The following is a 21,110-nucleotide window of genomic DNA, read 5'->3' as shown; positions in this document are numbered from 1 at the left end:
GACTGTGTTCCTCATTGAGAGAAGGTGAGTCAGACTGTGTTCCTCATTGAGTGAAGGTGAGTTGGACTGTGTTCCTCATTGAGTGAAGGTGAGTTGGACTGTGTTCCTCATTGAGTGAAGGTGAGTTGGACTGTGTTCTTCACTGAGTGAACATAAGGAATAATAACAGGAGTAGGCCATATGACCCATCAAGCCTGCTCCACCATTCAATAAGATCATGGCTCGTCTTCGACCTCAACTCCACTTTCCCGATCCTCATATCCCTTGATTCCCTTCGTGCCCAAAAATCTATCGATCGCAGCCTTAGAGAATTTGAAAGATTCACAACTCTCTGAGTGAAGACATTTCTCCTCATCTCAGTCTTAAATGGCCGACCCCTTATCCTGAGACTATGCCCCCTAGTTCTAGGCTCTACTGCCAGGGGAAACAGCCTCCAGCATCTACCCTTTTTTTAATATTCATTCCTGGGGTGTGGGTGTTGCTGGCAAGGCCAGCATTTATTGCCCATCCCTAATTGCCCTAAAGAAGGTGGTGGTGAGTCACCTTCTTGAACCGCTGCAGTCCTTGCGGTGAAGGTACTCCCACAGTGCTGTTAGGGAAGGAGTTCCAGGATTTTGACCCAGCGTTGATGATTGAACAGCAATATATTTCCAAGTCACGATGGTGTGTGACTTGGAGGGGCACTTGGAGGTGATGGTGTTCCCATGCGCCTGCTACCCTTGTCCTTCTAAGTGGAAGAGGTCGCGGATTTGGGAGGTGCTGTCAAAGAAGCCTTGGCAAGTTGCTGCAATGCATCTTGTAGATGGTACACACTGCAGCCATGGTGCATCAGTGTTGGAGGGAGTGAATGTTTAAGGTGGTGGATGGGGTGCCAATGCTTTGTCCTGGATGGTGTCAAGCTTCTTCCATGTTGTTGGAGCTGCACTCATTCAGGCAAGTGGAGAGTATTCCAACACACTCCTGACTTGTGCCATGTAGATGGTGGAAAGGCTTTGGGGAATCAGGAGGCGAGACACTCGCCACAGATTACCTAGCCCCTAACCCACTCTTGTTGCCACAGTATTTATGTGGCTAATCCAGTTAAGTTTCTGGCCAATGGTGACCCCCCAGAATGTTGATGTTGAAGGATCCGGTGATGGTAATGCCGTTGAATGTCAAAGGGCAGTGGTTAGACTCTCGCTTGCTGGAGATAGTCATTGAATGGCACTTGTTGGCGCGTATGTTACTTGCCACTTATCAGCCCAAGCCTGAATGTCATCCAGGTCTTGCTGCATGCAGGCATGGACTGCTTCATTACCTGAGGAGTTGCGAATGGAACTGAACACTGTGCAATCATCAACGAACATCCCCACTTCTGACCTTATGATAGAGGGAAGGTCATTGATGAAGCAGTTGAAGATGGTTGGGCCTAGGACACTTTCTTGTCAAGCCCTTTCAGTATATTATATGTTTCAATGAGATCACTCTCATTCTTCTACTTAATCTCTCCTCATAGGACAACCTTCTCATCCCAGGAATCAATCTAATTAATCTTCGTTGCACTGCCTCTAAGGCAAGTATATCCTTCCTTCCTTAGGTACGGAGACCAAAACTGTACACAGTACTCCAGGTATGGTCTCACCAAAGCCCTGCACAACTGCAGCAAGATTGACTTGGTCTTATACTCCAACCCCCTTGCAATAAAGGCCAACATATCATTTGCCTTCCTAATTGCTTGCTGTACCTGCATGTTAGCTTTCTGCTTTTCGTATACAAGGACACCCAAATCCTGTTTTTCTATTCTTCCTACCAAAGTGAATAACCTCACATTTCCCCACATCATACACCATCTGCCAACTTCTTGCCCACTCACTTAACCTGTCTATACCCCTTTGCAGACTCTTTGGCCGGGATCTTACCCGAGGAGGCACGTTGGGGGCGGGACTGCTGGTTTCTGGGTTCTAGTCCCGCCCCCAGCGAAGTCTGACGACCTGACGCTATTTTCCCTTGATTGGCCTTGTTAAGCCCGCCCTGTGGGCTTGCCGGCCAATTAAGGGAAAGCGGTGTCAGATGACGTCAGTGCATGATGCTTCATCTGCCGGTTTTGTTAAAGTGACAGGCACCATAATTTTTTGACAGATGAATTGTCAGTGTTTGACAGCATTGAGGTGCTGTCAAACACTGACAATCACTGTCCAAAGGTGAGCCCTTGCACCGAGCCTCACCAATGACTCTCTCCTTAGGAGAAAACAGATGGCAGCTGCATGTGAGATTGCAGAAGCCATCTGTCAATTCTCCCGATCAGATGAGGCTTAACAGAAACATCAAATCTTGTCACCTGCAGATATATATAAACAGAATAAAAATATTTCTCACTACATTCTCTCACCTGTCATACTTACCTGTGCACCATTGCACCCATCACACTACCTCTGCAGCTGTCATTTGTACACTTACACTGCAGCAGGCCCACAGCTCGCCTCGCTAACCCTGGCAGGGTTTCCCGACGTCGGGAAGGCTGCATTAGCAGGCGTAAAATGGTGAAAAGCCTCTTAACTGCCTGTTAATTGGCTCTAATCCCCTTCCTGCCGCTAGGAGACGGGTCCCTGCGCAAGATGGGGACCCGCCTCCCGGGAAGATGGTGAATTGGGAGTGGGTTGGGACCCGCTCCCAATTTTTCCCATTTTCCCAGCACTCCCGCCTCCAAACCCGCCTCCTCAGGGCTGGTAAAATCCAGCCCTTTGTGTCCTCCTCACAGCTGACTTTCCCACCTAGCTTAGCATTGTCAGCAAACTTGGATATATTACTCTCGGTCCCCTCATCTATGTCATTTATATAGATTGTAAATAGCTGTGACCCCAGCACTGATCCTTGCGGCACCCCGCTAGTAACAGGCTGTTTATCCCTACTCTCTGTTTTCTGTCCTTTAACCAATCCTCTATCCATGCTAATACATTACCCCCAACCCCATGAGCCCTTGTCATGTGGAACAACCTTTTGTGTGGCATCTTATTGAATGCCTTTTGAAAATCCAAATCTATCAACCCTGCTAGTTACATCCACAAAAAGCTCTAATAGATTTGTCAAACATGATTTCCCTTCCATAAAACCATGTTGACTCTGCCTAATCATATTATGATTTTCTAAGTGCCCTTTTACCACTTCCTTAATAATGGATTCTAGCATTTTCCCAATGACTGATGTCAGGCTGATTGGCCTTTAGTTTCATTTTCTCTCTCCCTCCTTTCTTGAATAGTGGGGTTACATTTGCTACCTTCCAATCCACTGGGATCGTTCCAGAATCTCGGGAATTTTAGAAGATCACAACCAAAGCACCCACTGTCTCTGCAGCCACCTCTTTTAGAACCCTAGGATGTCGGCCATTGGGTCCAGGGGATTTGTTGGCTTTTAGCCCCAGTAATTTCTCAAAGTACTTTTTCTTTACTAATATTAATTACTTTAAGTTTCTCATTCTCATAAGACCCTTGCTTCCTCACTATTTCTGGTATGTTTTTAGTGTCTTCTATTGTGAAGACAGATACAAAATATTGGTTTAATGTCTCTGGTATTTCCTTATTCCCCATTATAATTTCTCCTGTCTCAGCCTCTAAGGGACCCACATTTACTTTCACTACTCTCTTCCTTTTTACATACTTGTAGAAGCTCTTACAATCTGTTTTTATATTTCTTACTAGTTTACTCTCATATTCTATTTTGTTCCTCTTTTATCAATTTTTTGGTCATCCTTTGCTGGCTTCTAAAACTCTCCCAATCCTCAGGCTTACTATTCTTCTTGGCAACATTATAAGCCTCTTCTTTTAATCTAATACTATTGTTAACTTCTTTAGTTAGCCACGAATGGATCACTTTTCCTGTGGAGTTTTTATTTTTCAATGGAATGTATATTCGTTGAGAATTATGAAATATTTCTTTAAATGTTTGAGTGAAGGTGATTAGAACTGCGCTTCTCTGAGTTGAGGTGAGTATGATTGCATTCCTCACTGTATTCAGGTAAGTAGTACTGTGTTCCTCACAGAGTGAAGGTAAGTAGGACTGTGTTCCTCACAGAGTGAAGGTAAGTAGGACTGTATTCTTCTGAGTGAAGGTAAGTAGGACTGTGTTCCTCATTGAATGGAGGCGAGTAGGTCAGTGTTTCTCACTGAGTTTAGTTCAGTAGGTCAGTGTTTCTCACTGAGTTTAGTTCAGTAGGTCAGTGTTTCTCACTGAGTTTAGTTCAGTAGGTCAGTGTTTCTCACTGAGTTTAGTTCAGTAGGTCAGTGTTTCTCACTGAGTTTAGTTCAGTAGGTTAGTGTTTCTCACTGAGTTTAGTTCAGTAGGTCTGTGTTTCTCACTGAGTTTAGTTCAGTAGGTCAGTGTTTCTCACTGAGTTTAGTTCAGTAGGTCAGTGTTTCTCACTGAGTTTACTTCAGCAGGTCAGTGTTTCTCACTGAGTTTGGTTCAGCAGGTCAGTGTTTCTCACTGAGTTTAGTTCAGTAGGTCTGTGTTTCTCACTGAGTTTGGTTCAGCAGGTCAGTGTTTCTCACTGAGTTTAGTTCAGTAGGTCTGTGTTTCTCACTGAGTTTGGTTCAGCAGGTCAGTGTTTCTCACTGAGTTTAGTTCAGTAGGTCTGTGTTTCTCACTGAGTTTAGTTCAGTAGGTCTGTGTTTCTCACTGAGTTTGGTTCAGCAGGTCAGTGTTTCTCACTGAGTTTAGTTCAGTAGGTCTGTGTTTCTCACTGAGTTTGGTTCAGCAGGTCAGTGTTTCTCACTGAGTTTAGTTCAGTAGGTCTGTGTTTCTCACTGAGTTTGGTTCAGCAGGTCAGTGTTTCTCACTGAGTTTAGTTCAGTAGGTCTGTGTTTCTCACTGAGTTTAGTTCAGTAGGTCTGTGTTTCTCACTCAGTTTAGTTCAGTAGGTCAGTGTTTCTCACTGAGTTTAGTTCAGCAGGTCAGTGTTTCTCACTGAGTTTAGTTCAGTTGGTCAGTGTTTCTCACTGAGTTTAGTTCAGTAGGTCAGTGTTTCTCACTGAGTTTGGTTCAGTAGGTCAGTGTTTCTCACTGAGTTTAGTTCAGTAGGTCAGTGTTTCTCACTGAGTTTGGTTCAGTAGGTCAGTGTTTCTCACTGAGTTTAGTTCAGCAGGTCAGTGTTTCTCACTGAGTTTAGTTCAGTAGGTCTGTGTTTCTCACTGAGATGACTTTGCCTTTGTGTGTGTCATTTTTCTTATCCTCTGTGAGATGTACCAATCATTCACCTTTAACCCTTTCATATTCTGCATCAGCAACCTGAATCCATGTAGATACACGTGATGAATTCATAGTCTCCAGAAGAATTAGTGTGCAGTTCCTAGGGTTTATCAAAAGAGTAATGGAAGTGATTACAGTTCTTAACATGTTTTGTTAATGATGGGGCTTGAGGCAATGACTTAACAGTTGAGATCGAAATGCAATGTATTATGTCCTGACTTACCAAACATCCCAATCACACTCTTTCCTCTGCTGTGTTGCAGCTTAATGAGCACTATCTTAGCTGTAATCATAATTGGAAGCTTAGAGGCTGTGTAATTTAGCCTGTTCTTGTCCATAAAGTGAAGTGATTGGCATTCTGACTATAACTGTTCTGAACAGTTTCATTAGGAGGGCCTCTCTCTTCTCCCAGCTTATTACATTGTTCTGCAATGTACCAATTTACCTATTGCACCCAAAAAGAGATGAAGTCAAGTGTTTCTCAAGGAGATCAGCTATAAAAATTGCCAATAGTCCTACTGTGCACATCAGAGGAGGCCCGAATAACTCCAATCAGTGGATGCAGTGTGATCAGAAAGAAGAATGGGGAAACCGGGAACCGTTTTGGGTATAAACATGATGTATGTTCACCTTCCTTTATTATCTCCCAGTATAAAAAATAAAGTTTATATCTTCTCGCTTCCTGCTTTTCCACAGAATAGCTTCAAGAATGAACGTATATGAAGTTAATTGTGGACACTCTGCTAATTATGTGCTTGATTTTGAAGTGATGCGATGCTTGAAAATGTTCTTGAAATGGTACGATGGCACTAGATAAGAATCACTTACCTTTTCCCTTACCTTGGCACCACTGAAACCCTCATCCAGACTTGGCTTCTCCAAAACCTTCCTTGCCCTCCTCCTAAACTCCAACTAGTCCTAAACTTTGCCGCCTGCAACCTATCCTGTGAAAAATCCCACTGCCTATCGCCCCTCGTCCTCACATGGCTTCCCATCCCCAACGCAGTGCATTCAAGGTCCTAGTCCTCATTTACAATTGCTTCCACAGCCTTGCTCCTCTGGAACTCTGTCCGATCCTATCTGCCAACCCAGCACCATCACCACACCTTCTCCTACTACCAGCTCTGGATCCGCTCTCACCTTCATCTGTCTGAAGCTCCTTGGGGTTGCTGTTGTTGGGTTCTGATAGAGTAGATAGAAAGAAACTGTTTACACTGACAGGAGGGTTGGTAATCAGAAAAAACAGATTTAATAGAAGCATAGAGTACAAAAACAAGGAAGTTATGCTAAATCTTTATGAAACACTGGTTAGGCCTCAGTGTCCAATTCTGGGCACCACACTTCACGAGCAATGTCAAGGCCTTGGAGAGGGTACAAAGGAGATTTACGAGAGTGGTACCAGGGATGAGGGACTTCAGTCTCTTATGTGAAGAGACTAGAGAACAGAGAAGGTTAAGGGGAGATTTAATAGAGATGTTCAAAATTATGAGTGGCTTTGATAGAGTAGATAGGGAGAAACTGTTTCCACTGGTAGAAGGGTTGCTAACCAGATTTAAAATAATTGGCAAAAGAACCAGGGGATAGATGAGGAGAAATATCTTTTACGCAGCAAATTGTTATGATCTGGAATGCACTGTCTGAAAGGGTGGTGGAAGCAGATTCAGTAGTAACTTTCAAAATGGAATTGTATACCTATTCGAAAAATAAATATTTGTAGGGCTATGAAAGAAAGACTTGCATTTATATAGCGCCTTTCACGACCATCGGATGTCCCAAAGTGCTTTACAGCCAATTAAGTAATTTTGGAGTGTAGTCACTGTTGTAATGTAGGAAACGCGGCAGTCAATTTGCGCTCTGCAAGCTCCCACAAACAGCAATGTGATAATGACCAGATAATGTGTTTTTTTTTATGTTGATTGAGGAATAAATATTGGCTTGGACACTGGGGATAACTCCCCTGCTCTTCTTCAAAATAGTGCCATTGGGATCTTTTACGTCCACCTGAGAGAAAGCAGATGGGGCCTCAGCTTAACACCTCATCTGAAAGACGGCACCTCCGACAGTGCAGCACTCCCTCAGTACTGCACTGGAGTGTAAGCTCCGATTTTTGTGCTCAAGTCTCTGGCGTGGGGCTTGAACCCACAACCTTCTGACTCAGAGGCGAGAGTGCTACCAACTGAGCCACTGGCTATGGGGAAACAATGGTGGAGTGGGACTAAGTGGATAGCTCTTTCAAAGAGCCGGCACAGGCACGATGGGCCAAATGGCCTCCTTCTGTGCTGTAAGATTCTATGAAACTGCATAACATGGGGAGACCCAAGAAAGAGAAGGCAAAGTATCTCAAAAAGAGAGACCCTCACTCTCAGGAATTAAAAAAAAAAAGATAGTGTTAGAAGTTGTTAGAGGGGTTAAATGCCATTTCCTCATCTTTGGCTGATCTTATGATGTTACGATATTGATTAACACGCATTAGGTAGCTGGTTAATTGCTGTTTTTTGCTTGATTACCATACAGAACTGGCAACGTTTTGCAGAAATTAATTAAGCTGGGAAGAGGCCTCAGTAGAGTAACTTGTACATGTCTGTGGAAGAGACCATATTCCCTGTCTCCTTGAGGGCTTCCAGTGAGAATGTGGATAAGAGCAAACAATTCTCTAGATCATCCTGTCTTTGAAATTTCCAAGGGGGCCAATAAAGCTTCAACTTTTGCCACATGCTGCTCATTCCTTTGGTCTTAGTCAGTGGAACCTCAGGGGTTTCAAGCTCCAAACTTGTGTGGCATGTAACTGTGGCCAAATGCTGTGCCAGACTTGAGAAGAGTACTGCTGGCCTCGCCCAAAGTTTGTGCACTTCCAGCAGCAATCAATATTTCAGCGACCGGGAGTGGAAACCCAAGTTGATTTTTTCCCCAGCCTGCCTTGAGCAAATTGAGTCCAATTTGTAGCACCCTCACAGGCAAGCTCTCTGAGGTCAGTAACTCAGCAGAGACCTGGGTTCAAGCCCAGGACATTCTTGGACTGTGTGCTTCACCATCCCACCATAGTTCATTAAAGAACAAAGAAAAAAGACTTGTTAACACAGCACCTTTCACAACCTCAGGACATCCCAAAGCGCTTTACAGCAAATGAAGTGCTTTTGAAGTGTAGTCACTGTTGTAGTTTAGGAAATGCAGCAGCCAATTTGCGCACAGCAAGCTCCCACAATCTGACAATGACAAAATAATCTATATAAATGATGTTGGTTGAGGGATAAATATTGATTAAGGCACCGGGGAGAACTCCCCTGCTCTTCATCGTAATAGTGTCATGGGATCTTTTACATCTACCTGAGATGTGTTAGAGTGTCTCACCATCAGTGTTTTAGAGAGAGTCTCACCATCAGCATGTTAGAGAGTCTCACCATCAGTGTGTTAGAGTGTCTCACCATCAGTGTTTTAGAGAGAGTCTCGCCATCAGCGTGTTAGAGAGTCTCACCATCAGTGCGTTAGATGGTCTCACCATCAGTATGTTAGAGAGTCTCACCATCAGTGTGTTAGAGAGTCTCACCATCAGTGTGTTAGAGAGTCTCACCATCAGTGTGTTAGAATGTCTCACCATCACTGTGTTAGAGTGTCTCACCATCAGTGTGTTAGAGAGTCTCACCGTCAGTGTGTTAGAGTGTCTCACCATCAGTGTGTTAGAGTGTCTCACCATCAATGTGTTAGAGTGTCTCACCATCAGTGTGTTAGAGAGTCTCACCATCAGTGTGTTAAGATTGTCTCACCATCAGTGTGTTAGAGTGTCTCACCATCAGTGTGTTAGAGTGTCTCACCATCAGTGTGTGAGAGTGTCTCACCAACAAGTGTGTTAGAGAGATTCTCACCATCACTGTGTTAGAGTGTCTCGCCATCAGCGTGTTAGAGAGTCTCACCATCAGTGTGTTAGATGGTCTCACCATCAGTGTGTTAGATGGTCTCACCATCAGTATGTTAGAGTGTCTCACCATCAGTGTGTTAGAGAGTCTCACCATCAGTGTGTTAGAGTGTCTCACCATCACTGTGTTAGAGTGTCTCACCATCAGTGTGTTAGAGTGTCTCACCATCAGTGTTTTAGAGAGAGTCTCACCATCAGCATGTTAGAGAGTCTCACCATCAGTGTGTTAGAGTGTCTCACCATCAGTGTTTTAGAGAGAGTCTCGCCATCAGTGTGTTAGATGGTCTCACCATCAGTATGTTAGAGTGTCTCACCATCAGCGTGTTAGAGAGTCTCACCATCAGTGTGTTAGAGAGTCTCACCATCAGTGTGTTAGAGAGTCTCACCATCAGTGTGTTAGAATGTCTCACCATCACTGTATTAGAGTGTCTCACCATCAGTGTGTTAGAGTGTCTCACCATCAATGTGTTAGAGTGTCTCACCATCAGTGTGTTAGAGAGTCTCACCATCAGTGTGTTAGAGAGTCTCACCATCAGTGTGTTAGAGAGTCTCACCATCAGTGTGTTAGAGAGTCTCACCATCAGTGTGTTAGAGAGTCTCACCATCAGTGTGTTAGAATGTCTCACCATCACTGTATTAGAGTGTCTCACCATCAGTGTGTTAGAGTGTCTCACCATCAATGTGTTAGAGTGTCTCACCATCAGTGTGTTAGAGAGTCTCACCATCAGTGTGTTAAGATTGTCTCACCATCAGTGTGTTAGAGTGTCTCACCATCAGTGTGTTAGAGTGTCTCACCATCAGTGTGTTAGAGAGTCTCACCATCAGTGTGTTAGAGAGTCTCACCATCAGTGTGTTAGAGAGTCTCACCATCAGTGTGTTAGAGAGTCTCACCATCAGTGTGTGAGAGTGTCTCACCAACAAGTGTGTTAGAGAGATTCTCACCATCACTGTGTTAGAGTGTCTCACCATCAGTGTGTTAGAGAGTCTCACCATCAGTATGTTAGAGTGTCTCGCCATCAGCGTGTTAGAGAGTCTCACCATCAGTGTGTTAGATGGTCTCACCATCAGTGTGTTAGATGGTCTCACCATCAGTATGTTAGAGTGTCTCACCATCAGTGTGTTAGAGTGTCTCACCATCAGTGTGTTAGAGAGTCTCACCATCAGTGTGTTAGAGTGTCTCACCATCACTGTGTTAGAGTGTCTCACCATCAGTGTGTTAGAGTGTCTCACCATCAGTGTGTTAGAGAGTCTCACCATCAGTGTGTGAGTGTCTCACCAACAAGTGTGTTAGAGAGATTCTCACCATCAGTGTGTTAGAGTGTCTCATCATCAGTGTGTTAGAGTCTCACCATCAGTGTGTTAGAGAGTCTCACCATCAGTGTGTTAAGATTGTCTCACTATCAGTGTGTTAGATGGTCTCACCATCGGTGTGTTAGATGGTCTCACCATCAGTATGTTAGAGTGTCTCACCATCAGTGTGTTAGAGAGTCTCACCATCAGTGTGTTAGAGTGTCTCACCATCACTGTGTTAGAGAGTCTCACCATCAGAGTGTTAAGAGAGTTTCACCATCAGAGTGTTAGAGAGCCTCACCATCAGTGTGTTAGAGAGTCTCACCATCAGTGTGTTAGAGTGTCTCACCATCAGTGTGTTAGAGAGTCTCACCATCAGTGTGTGAGAGTGTCTCACCAACAAGTGTGTTAGAGAGATTCTCACCATCAGTGTGTTAGAGTGTCTCATCATCAGTGTGTTAGAGTCTCACCATCAGTGTGTTAGAGAGTCTCACCATCAGTGTGTTAAGATTGTCTCACTATCAGTGTGTTAGAGTGTCTCACCATCAGTGTGTTAGAGTGTCTCACCATCAGCGTGATGGAGCAAGTCTTACCATCAGTGTGTTAGAGTGTCTCACCATCAGTGTGTTAGAGAGTCTCACCATCAGTGTGTTAGAGAGTCTCACTATCAGTGTGTTAGAGTGTCTCACCATTAGTGTGTTAAAGAGTCTCACCATCAAGTGTGTTAGAGTGTCTCACCATCAGTGTGTTAGAGTGTCTCACCATCAAGTGTGTTAGAGAGAGTCTCACCATCAGTGTGTTAGAGTCTCACCATCAGTGCGTTAGAGTGTCTCACCATCAAGTGTGTTCGAGTGTCTCACCATCAGTGTGCTAGAGAGTCTCACCATCAGTGTGTTGGAGTGTCTCACCAACAGGGCAGACAGGACATCAGTTTAAAGTCTCATCAGAAAGATGCCACCACTGACATTGCAACGCTCCCCCAGTTGATATTCAGCACTTTCTAATTAGTTGCATTGGAAATCTATTTTAACCCACGAACATCAGTACGATTGATATCAACCAAGCTGTGTTTTAGCCTGAAGTTAAGGGGGTTTAAAAACCATCACATTCAGTGTTATATTCAGCCCATTGTGTCTGTTGACAGAGAAGCCAATTTGTCTTGCTGGCTTTCACTCTGCATCATTAGATCCACAAAACACAAGTAGCACAGATTCTAGTCATACTCCACGCCTCAGGAATCCAGCAATCCCGACTCTAACATTTTTGTAATTTATTGTTTTTGACGTGTGTCAGGAACTTGTTGTCGTAACTATTAATTGTGCAACAGATTACGAACTGATCATTTTCAACTCAGAGAAAATGAGAGATTAATGAGGGGGCATTACATTAAATAAGTCCCAGAAGTTTAGTACTTAGTTCCCACTAAAGAGGTGCGTTTGTCTCAACATTCCCTCTCAGTTTTACACATCTTGTCCAGCTATACATTGGATTTTCTTGAACAGATTCTCTCTTTAAATATCTCTGTGTCTCTCTCTCTCGAGCTTTTAATCCAGCTTTCTGTTTCCATCTCTGTGTCCAAGCTCTCTCTGTCTTTGCCTCTTTCTTTGTATCTCTGCCTTTCTCTTTATCCATCTTTGTCTGCATACCTTTCTCTTCATCCAACTTCTTTCTTTCTTTCTTTCTTTCTTTCTTTGTATTTCTGGCTCCCTTTATCCCAGCCATCATTCTGTTCCTATTTGTCTATCTCAGGTTCTTATTTTTTTAAATAATCACAGGCCCCGATATTAACAGGGAGGCAGGGAGGGAGCGAAAGGACAGTTTAATGGCCGGGAAACCCGGAAGAATGGGTTTCCTTCCGGTCCTGATGAATTTAACGGCAGGACCTGATTACCACTTTTGGAATCCATTACCCGGCCGTAGCCAGCCAGATTGAGAGGCTGGCAGACTGTCAGGCAGGTAGGCCTGCAGCAACAGGCCACAGCCAGGAAGCGTAAAGGAGGGAGGGAGAAATTGGAGGTCAGGGGAGTCATCGATGGGGGGGCTGGGAGAGATTGGGGAGGAGGGGATACGATCGTAAGATTTTGCGGGGCGGGGCGGCGGGGGGCGGAGCGATTGGTGAGGGAGGAGCAGATCGCAAAGAGCCTGTGGAGGATATCACAGGGGGGCCGTGGAGGAGATCGCAGGGGGGGCTGTGGAGGACGGGGGGGGGGGGGTGGATCGTGGGTCATGGAGGACATCGGGAGGGCATCGGATTGCAGTAGGGGGAATGGTCCGATTACTGGGGAGGTTAACAAGATAGCTTGGTGGGCTGGAGGGTAGCATTCCTGCTCCTCCTGGCCCACAAGCAGTGCTGGAAAGTCACTTACCTGTTCCATCCAGCAGTCCTCGTCTCCCTTCAGCTGCCGCATTTCCCGAGGCCCGGGAAACCCGGTCGGCCACTGTTAAAGCTGGAACAGACAAAAAAATCTTAGGCACACAACCTCAGTAAAATATTTAAATGAGAGGCCCGCCTCCTGAGAGCGAGTTGGTCACCCACATTCCTGTACCACCGCCGTTAAAACCGGAAGTGGGTGGGTTCGATTTGGGTTTGAAATTTTTTTAATTTTAACTTCTCACCTGACCCAAACTCACCCTTTTTTGGGGGTTAAAATCACTTCCACACACTCCTTCCTTAATTTCCTCAAAACTCAACAACTCTTTAAAATAAAAAATCTCTATCCGTGATGCATGGATGATCTGCAGAAGTGTCTGTGTGATTGCAGTGCCCTCCCCATTACTATAAGTATTTTGTTAGTTAGGAACCAGGTTATGTTGAGTTAGGTGTACAAATTAAATTAAAGAGGCTGAAAATACTCTGTGAAAAATAAAGTGCAAGCCAATTCAGTCAGAAATCGATTCTGCCCATGCACGGCCAATAACAACAACAACAAATTACATTTATATAGCGCATGTAACATAGTAAAACATCTCAAGGTTTAACAAGAGCGCTATCAATAAAAAAAAATTTGACACCGAACTACAGAAAGAGATTATCAGGATAAGTGACCAAAAGCTTGATCAAAGAGGTAGGTTTTAAGAGGAGAGAGAGGTAGCTAGGCGGAGAGGTTTATATATACACCATGAGTCATATATATTCACAAGCACGCCAGCCGCCCCCACATATACAGCCAGGGGAGGACAGTGCATCTACAGTCATGTGACATGTACTTTCCAAAACTCTGTTGTCCACTGAGGGAGACTGGCATGGAGTGTTGGGCTTTGAAGCTCAGTAGATGCAGCCCCCAATTTTTGGTGGAATCTTGTGGCATCCCATTTTTTGTTAAAAAAAACCATGTTGTTTGCTGAAATAATTCAATTGCAAAAGACATTGCGACGTGTACCATGAGGAACGTGACTAGCTGGAGGGAGTCAGTATCTGGTCAATGCAAAGCTGTTAGTAATTAAGTGAAGGTATCTTAAGGGTATTTATTTATAAATTGAAAAAGGCTACTTTGACCCTCTAAATCTTAATGATTAGACTACAATCAGAATGTCATCCTACCTTCAAAAAGACCTTGATTCAGCAGAGATGGTTCAGAGAAGATAGCAAGGCTGATTCTGGGATTTAAGATGAGACTCATTGAGAGGGACATCTCTTCAGTGGAGAAATGAAGAATGAGGAAAGATATGATCGAGGTTTATAAAATGGTGAGATGTGTGGATAATGTGGGTGTAATTTGAACTGTGAGTTCAGGAATAAAGGGCACAACTGAAACATCAGTAAGTCCCAAGCAATACTGGAGGTTAGAGGTTTTTCCCCACAGTGAGTATGTGGAATAAACCTTCCAATGTATAACCCCTATAAAAAGAGCTTTATAAATAACTGGTTAAGAATGGGATTAAAGGTTAAAAGGACAAAGATACATATACTCTTTGGAATGTGATGATTCTTGTACTTCATGAATGGAGGGTATCATTTTTAAAAGAACTTGCATTTATATTGTGCCTTTCATGGCCTCAAGATATCCCAAAGTGGATTACAACCAATAAAGTACTTTTGAAATGTAGTCACTGTTGGTCTGTAGGAAATGCAGCAGCCAATTTGCGCACAAGCTCCCACAAACAGCAATGAGATAAATGACCAGATAATCTGTTTTAATGATGTTGGTTGAGGGGTCAATATTGGGCAGAACTCCCTTGCTCTTCATCGTAATAGTGTTGTGGGATTTTTTACATCCACCTGTCTCATCCGAAAGGCAGCACCTACGACAGTGCAACACTCCCTCAGTACTGCATCGGAGTGTCAGCCGAGATTATACGCTCAAGTCTCTGGAGTGGAAGGAGATATTAGTACAGGTGACCAAGAGCTTAGTCAAAGAGGTAGGTTTTAAGGAAGGTCTTAACAGAGGAGAGGCGGAGAAGTTTAAGGAGCGAATTCCAGAGATTAGGGCCCAGACGACTGATAGAACGGCCTCCAGTAGTGGAGTGAAGAAAGTGGGTGATGGACAAGGGGCCAAAGTTGGAGAAATGCAGTTCTGGAGGGTTGTAGGGCTGGAGGAGGTTACAGAGATACAGAAGGGCGAGGTCACGGAGGGAGATGAACACGGAGGTGGAGGTAGGAAGTCTTGGTGATAAAGAGGATAAGAGATCAGACGCTCAGCTCAGCGACAAATAGAACGTCAAGACTGCGAAGCCTGGTTCAGCCTAAGACAGTGGCCGGGGTGGGGGTTGGAATCGGTGACTAAGGAATGGAGTGGGGGGGGGAAGCCCATCGTCTGGAGAATCAATGGAGATGGGCAGCAGTTTATTGCATTGTCTTAAAGGGGCACCGTTTTCTTATATAAACACGTATGTAGCAAGACTTGTTTTGGCTTATTTTTGGGGAGAATCATGTGTCGCTTTTAACACGCTGATGTCATGTACAAGTGACCTGCATATGTGTTACGACACGTGGGGTGTTGTTCCAAACAAGATGAAAGATTTGCCAAACGTTCAAAAGGCAGTGTCTTCAACTCCCCACCCACCCAAACTGACGTTTGCAAACTTTATCACTAATAATGAGCAAAAACGTTGACCGAAGCAGCAGACGACACCCACTGGCTAGAACAGGTGGGGAGCGGTTTTCCGTGTTGACTGCGTGTTCGGGGCGGGACAGGCGGCGCTGGGCGATGTCCGGAGGCGGCGCAGCGAGGCGAGTACACGCCGCGGGCTGGGGGTGACTTGGAGTTGTCGAGATGCTCTGCCAAGACTTTTTCTAAGGTAGCGAAAACGTATTATTGTGCAAGTAATGTGCGCGGGTTCCCGATGCCTTCTTATTCGCAAATATAACTTTTGGATGCACTTTAAAAAAAAAAATCTGCAGGTCCTTCGCCGCTCCGATAAGGAACGTGTGTGCGTGATTTGCAGAATGTTGCATTCCAGCTCCCAGCGAAGTCATGTTCCCGGAAGCGGAGCATGACATGTTTTTTTCGTCGATTGCGATTAAACTCGTCCAGACTCTGGAGCTCACGTCGCTTGTAGGAAGGAGGCGGAGGAGAGGAGAGAGAGGGGGGTGGCGGGAGAGAAAGAATGTTCTCCAGATTGAACTGCGTGTTACGCCGTGTCTCAGCTGCTTGTAAACTTCGACACAAGGTACAGCTTCCACTTTAAGTGATGTACTTTCAGCTGATGGGTTCCCCTTTCCTCCCCGCCATAGCAAAATGCCAAACAGTCTTATCGGCCTGTCTTAAACCAACTCTCGCACTGCTAGCTTAAGTGGAGAGAGCAACTTTATATTTATATTATTTATATTAATGTTGTTAATGCACAACGTGTGGTGTTTTCAATATTCCTTCCCCCACCGACCAGAACGGTGCAGAGAGGAAGAAAGAAAAAAAACTGTGGTCGTTTCCTCCTTTTAGGAAGCACGTTGAAAGCCGATACTTGCAATCGATCGATTATTGCAATCGGGAAGTGATGTGCAGTATGTTACTTGGTGTTTTGCATTTTATTCCAGCAGTGGAGTGTGTGTGGTTGGGGTGCTGTTCTGCCGAGGGAGGTGGGGAAGGTTATCTGGCTCTCTCGCCCTCGGCTGAATCCCCCCCTCCTCTCCTCTGATCGCGGTGGGTGGGGGTGCACTTTCTGCACACACACACCCTCCCTCCCCTCTCCGAGGTGTCCCCGCCTCCTTTATTATTTACCCATTACCGCGGCCCATATGGCAACCGTTACTTTTACTTTTGTTATGCAAATTTAATTTTCTTTTGCACACGTAATATTGCCCACCAGAGAGAAGAAAAAAAACCAACATGGCGCAGGGCAAGCCGAGGTTGGGCTGAAAAGTTGCTGCTTTTTAAAAAAAATCTTTTTTAAATATAAAAAAAAATCCCCCATCATCATCATCATCAGCTTTTATGCTGTTGGTTTTAATGTGTCGGCGGCGAGCGCCCCAGGTAAGTGTCAGCCTGTCAGTCAGCGGCTGCAGGACTGGCGGGTGCCCGGGGAGCGGGGCTCGGGCTGGACCGGCGGGGCGATCGGATTCACCGGCCGAAAAGGTTAAAAACAGAGAAAGAAGAGGAGAGAGAGAGGGGGGGAAGGAAATGTACCGTATCCGCCGCTACGCGGATGCAATGCAATGCAGCCAGCCGGATGGATCTGCGCTCTGAAGTTTTTTATTTTGAAATAAGGATGCAATTTTTTAAAAAATAAATGGGAGGGAGTGATTGACGGGCGGCGGCGCGGTGCCGTGCCAGCTGGTGGCGGCCCCGGGCTCGAGCCCGGCTGTCCCGGGAGGGCGCCCACTGTTTACCTCACTCACTCCAGCCGCCGGATCGGCTGTCGCAGGCCGGCCTCTCTCCCCGAACACCTGGTGCTGCCGGCCCGGAGCTGCAGGCCGTCACCCCGCAGCCCGGTGAGGGAGCCACCTCCCGGCCCGGCCGTCATAACACCAGGCCGGGCAGAGAAAGGGGCCAGAGACAGCGCGCGGAGGGACAGTGGGGGTGGGGGTGGAATCGCCCTGCTCCAGTCCGGCCGACCCCCGCCGCCATCTTCTACAGCCTAACCGGGGGAGAGGGAGGGAGAAACTCGGGGAAGAGTGTAGAAGAGAAGGAGGAAGTGCGAGAGAGAGGAGGGGAGGATGTGTGAGGGAGAAAAGGGGACGGGGAGGATGTGTGAGGGAGAAAGAAGGGGACGGGGAGGATGTGTGAGGGAGAAAGAAGGGGACGGGGAGGATGTGTGAGGGAGAAAGAAGGGGACGGGGAGGATGTGTGAGGGAGAAAGAAGGGGACGGGGAGGATGTGTGAGGGAGAAAGAAGGGGACGGGGAGGATGTGTGAGGGAGAAAGAAGGGGACGGGGAGGATGTGTGAGGGAGAAAGAAGGGGACGGGGAGGATGTGTGAGGGAGAAAGAAGGGGACGGGGAGGATGTGTGAGGGAGAAAGAAGGGGACGGGGAGGATGTGTGAGGGAGAAAGAAGGGGACGGGGAGGATGTGTGAGGGAGAAAGAAGGGGACGGGGAGGATGTGTGAGGGAGAAAGAAGGGGACGGGGAGGATGTGTGAGGGAGAAAGAAGGGGACGGGGAGGATGTGTGAGGGAGAAAGAAGGGGACGGGGAGGATGTGTGAGGGAGAAAGAAGGGGACGGGGAGGATGTGTGAGGGAGAAAGAAGGGGACGGGGAGGATGTGTGAGGGAGAAAGAAGGGGACGGGGAGGATGTGTGAGGGAGAAAGAAGGGGACGGGGAGGATGTGTGAGGGAGAAAGAACCTTGCAGAGGGGAACAAGGTGTGAGGGGGGGTCAAAAAACCCAGATGGAGAGGGGAAGCGACAACGTGAGGCATAGCAGGAGGGAAAAGGGAGATGGAGAAGTAGAGGGAGAAACCAGTGGAAAGGGACGAGGAAGAGAGTAGAGGAGACAAGGGTGAGGAGGGGGAAAATGAGAAGGAAGGATAGAAAGATGGGGCTGCAAAGGAAGAGTGAAGGGAAGCAAAGGTGAGAAAGTGACAGTGAGCTGCTGGGGATGAGAAAGGGAAGGGAAGTGAGAAAGATGGAACAGGAGGAAAGGAGGTGGCGGGTGGGTAAGGGGGAAGGAACATGGAAGGTGAGAGGAGGGAGGTGGAGCACAGATGATGGGAAGAGCAAGTAGAGCAAGGAAATGAGGAGAAAAAGATAGGTTATTAGGGGGATACTGGAGTAGAAGATGAAGGGAGAAAGTAGAGTGGACAGGGAAAGAAAAGAAGAGAAAGAAAAGGAGGTGAAGAGCTGCATGTAAAGATTGGGAGGGAACGTTGAGAGCAGTATCAGGAAGAGGAAGTCGGTGAGGGGAGAAAGGAAGAAGGGGAGGGAGTGTGACGTAAAGGAGGGACATTGGAAAAACAAAGGAGACGGGGAAAGAGGAAAGAGCTAAAAGTTGGGAACAGGCGAGACAGTGAAAGCAAGGTAAAAGAGAGAGAGAGAGAGAATGGGGAGCTTGAAAAGAGGCAGTGGAAAGAGGAAGATGAGTAAATCAGGTTTGAGAAAGAAGCATACCACAGAAAAAGAGATTGATCATCAAAGGAAACTAAGGATTTGGGAAGGAAAAAGAATGGAGTTGAAGAGTGAGGAAGAAAGATGGGCAGGTAGAGAGGGAAAACAATGGAGACGAGGTAGTTCAGACAAGAAAAGATGGAGGGAAGAAAGAAGGGAGAGGGATGGGGAGTGAAGAGGGAGGAAAATGGGGAGTGAGAAGAAAAAAGGGGAGAGAATGTCGTGAATTGAGGGAGTCTGAGAAAGATGAGTGAAAGAGTGGTGAGAAGAAAGAAAGAGGAAGCAAGGTTGCCAAGTACGAGGGGAGTGGGGGTGGCGGGTAGTCAAGATAGAGGGGATCGAAAGACTGCAAGCAGGAAGAGAGAATAAGGTAGAAAAAGGTGGGAGGAATGAGCAAGACAAAGTGTAGAAGGAGGGGGAATGAAAGGGAGAGCAGAAGGAAGGAGGAAAATGGATGGTTGGCAAAGGAAGTGCGGAGAAGGGTAGGGGAAAAGTGGAAGACTAAAATGAGAGAAAGAGATGAGAAAATGTGAATGGGGTGGGATAGAAAGGCAGTGGGATGTGATAAGTGAAAAGGAAGAGCAGGTGGACAGGGGAGCAAGGGGGAATGAAGGAAAGAAGGGAGCATAGGCAGAAAGGGAGGGAGAGAGGAATGGGTAAAAGAATGATGGAAGAGGCGAATGAGCAAGGGCAAAGGAGACCTAGAGGAGAAAGGTGGGGTGGCGGAGAGGGTACTAGAGAAAGAGGAAAATAATAGGAGATAATGGAAGGAGAGTGAGAGAAAGTAGGAGTAATGAGAGGAGGGAGCAGAAGTTAAAGGGGTTACAAGATGGAGAGGAGGAAATAAAGGATCAGCAGGAGACAGACAATGTGGAGGGAAGATATGGGAGAGGAAGGAGTTGGAGAAAAGAGGAAGATGGAGGAAAAAGTGAGTGAAGAAGGGCCGATGCAGGAAGCGAGAGGAGAAGGGGGGAATAGGAAACTAGAAGAAGAAAGATGAAGGATAGCAGGGAAGAAGAGAAAAAGATGAGGTAAATATGAAGAGGAAAGGGGAAGGTGAGAGCTAAAGAGGAGCGTGAATGAGGTAGAGTTAAGGGGAGAAAATGAAAGTGAGGGAGCAGAAGGGTGGAATTAGAGGGAGGAGAGGAATGCTAAAAAGGAAGAGATGTGAGAGAGAAAGGGGAGAGTGGGAGGAGAAAGGGACATGAGAGGAGAGAACGGAAAAAGAGAGGAGCAAAGATGAAGGGGAGAACAATGGAGTGAGACATTCAGGGGGAAGGACGCTGAAGGAAGTGCAGAGAAGAGCTGCAGGACTGACTTACCATGTCGAGGTCTGGGTTATGAGAAAAGACTGCACTACCTTGGGTTTTTCAGCCTGGAAAAGAGTCTGGGAGATGGTCTTACAATTCATTATCAAACACCTTTTGTATGGAGTAGGGAAATCTGGAGAATTGCTTTTAATTGTGGCTAGAAAGGGGAGAGGATAGAACAGGAAAAGGAAGGGTGCCGGGACAAGGGGCAGGGACACGAGGGGCAAGAGCAGCATTGTGAGAAGATATGGGAATGAATGAGCGAGAGATTGGGAAGGGAGGGAGTGTGGGACGGACATTTGGGGGGGAAAGTGATGGGAGAGGGGATGAAGGAGTGTGCTCGATAGGGAAAGGAGCAAGTCATGTTGATCAAGACAGTGTAGGAGGGCAGAGTAATGTGGGGAAGGGAGCATGCAACAGATTGAGGGTAGGGTGTATAATGTGGGAAGGAAGTGTGCAATGACCTTGGTGCACATTGTTTTAGTTTTGTAGACAATGAATCCACAATATGCTTTTACTTTGTATCATTAGGTGAGGATGGAAGGTTGGGTGGCGAACAGAGGGCAATGGATAAGAAACATTTGTGGTTTTTCTTCCTCCCAGCATGTTCCTGGAATACTAGGAATGTGCAGCAAAGAGAGAATATTGTGTGAGGTGGTGAAGACAGGCCTGGTGGTGGCCAAGCAAACTGATCACATGCTGGATGTGCTTAAGCCTGTGGTCCTTGTACCAGCAGCAATGTGTAGGTAGGCGACTGAGTGATCTGATGGGGGCGAGGGCATTGAAAGCAGAAGCTGGATAGTTGACTGAAGCGGCAGTGTTGTGGCTGATTTGCGGGCCAAAGCAAGAGTGAGCTAGAGAAGGTTCTGGTGGAGCATGAGTATGATGGGTTGGAAATAGGC

General features: G+C 46.2%; 1 protein-coding gene and 1 long non-coding RNA gene across 6 annotated transcripts in view; one reads left to right on the top strand and one right to left on the bottom strand.

Moving 5' to 3' along the window:
* LOC147109597 (uncharacterized) overlaps nucleotides 1-17,337 on the bottom strand; it is a 46,889-nt gene extending 29,552 nt beyond the window's left edge. Inside the window, exons 1-2 of the long non-coding RNA XR_015080313.1 lie at nucleotides 17,187-17,337; nucleotides 12,787-12,867 (exon numbers count right to left, since the gene is read on the bottom strand). This is a non-coding gene — a long non-coding RNA (uncharacterized LOC147109597). The remainder of the gene's footprint in view (nucleotides 1-12,786; nucleotides 12,868-17,186) is intronic.
* The window catches only part of bahd1 (bromo adjacent homology domain containing 1), an 85,800-nt gene continuing 79,946 nt past the window's right edge, over nucleotides 15,257-21,110 (top strand). The window contains exon 1 of one of the 5 annotated variants that reach the window (XM_086003660.1): nucleotides 15,257-15,508. The gene's annotated coding sequence lies outside the window, so the exon portion shown is untranslated. The other 4 variants (XM_086003663.1, XM_086003659.1, XM_086003661.1 and 1 more) reach the window with 4 other exon arrangements.

Source organism: Somniosus microcephalus, chromosome 12 (genome assembly GCF_052327205.1).
Source record: "Somniosus microcephalus isolate GS21.2 chromosome 12, FLI_Smic_1.0, whole genome shotgun sequence".
NCBI lineage: Eukaryota > Metazoa > Chordata > Chondrichthyes > Squaliformes > Somniosidae > Somniosus > Somniosus microcephalus.
Note: the sequence above shows the minus strand (reverse complement) of the source record. Positions and strands in the feature narration are given on the sequence as shown.